The sequence below is a fragment of the Aplysia californica genome, unplaced genomic scaffold (genome assembly GCF_000002075.1).
Source record: "Aplysia californica isolate F4 #8 unplaced genomic scaffold, AplCal3.0 scaffold00801, whole genome shotgun sequence".
Taxonomy (NCBI): Eukaryota; Metazoa; Mollusca; class Gastropoda; order Aplysiida; family Aplysiidae; genus Aplysia; species Aplysia californica.
Window position 1 is genome coordinate 628 of NW_004798071.1, and position 968 is coordinate 1,595.

Here is a 968-nt window from a genome sequence, read left to right on the forward strand (position 1 = left end):
GACACGCTTTTAGGGCTTGATCGTTTCCGATGTGTTGATCATTCATACATGACGACTTTAATCAGTTTTTTTGTTTTTGTTCCCCCTGAAAAATTCGCTAAAACCTTGATACATGTACCTGGAACTGGCTCTTATAGTGGGACTAAATCGTAGTGTGGATTGGGTCATGCCACTCTACTATATTTGCGTTCCTGGTGTGAGTGGGTACTTGTTGTTTTACAGCGAAATACCCTGGTACTTTGGAACTGCCACACCGAAGGGCTGCTATTTTCTCAGTAAATACTGCTGTTTAAAATGTTCCTGCGGTTCACTAAGTGTAATGGGTTTCCGTAGATGAGTGCTGAGGCTCTTTGCAATTGTATTCATAAGTACCAGAGTAACTAGGGCATTTTTGGAATCTAAGAGTAATTGGCAATACATTGCAGTTAATGCTTCCACCCACACAGTATATAATAATATATAGTCCATTATGAAGGCGTGAGGCTTGAGTTCGATTCTCATGGGTGGTTGGTGGGCGTTCCTTCTTTCCTGTCAAATATCTGTCGTCCTTATCTATCCCCCTCCTTGTGGCATCGGTGGCCTAGTGGTTAGGCTTCCACCGGACCCCGCCGTATTCTTGAGATTGCTGGTTCTGGAGTTCGAGCTTCAGCTCAGCCCGACGTTCTGTCCTCGGGAAACACACTTCTCTCGTAGGTACCACCTCTTGAATAACCTAATAGTGTTGATAGAGGCGCAAAACCTAGCCCAAGTATTTTAAAATGTGCTGAATTAACTGCCTCTGTAAACCTCTCACCTTCAAACCTCCTCCCCATATATATATATATCTCTCTCTCCCTCCCCCAATTGAAATCCCCAAATCTCTTCCTCCCCTCACCTTGATGTTCTCCTCATTCTTCCTCGTTAAACCTGTACCATTTATCTCCCTCCAATTCTGCGTATGTTACTCTCTAGTCATACTTCTAATCTTC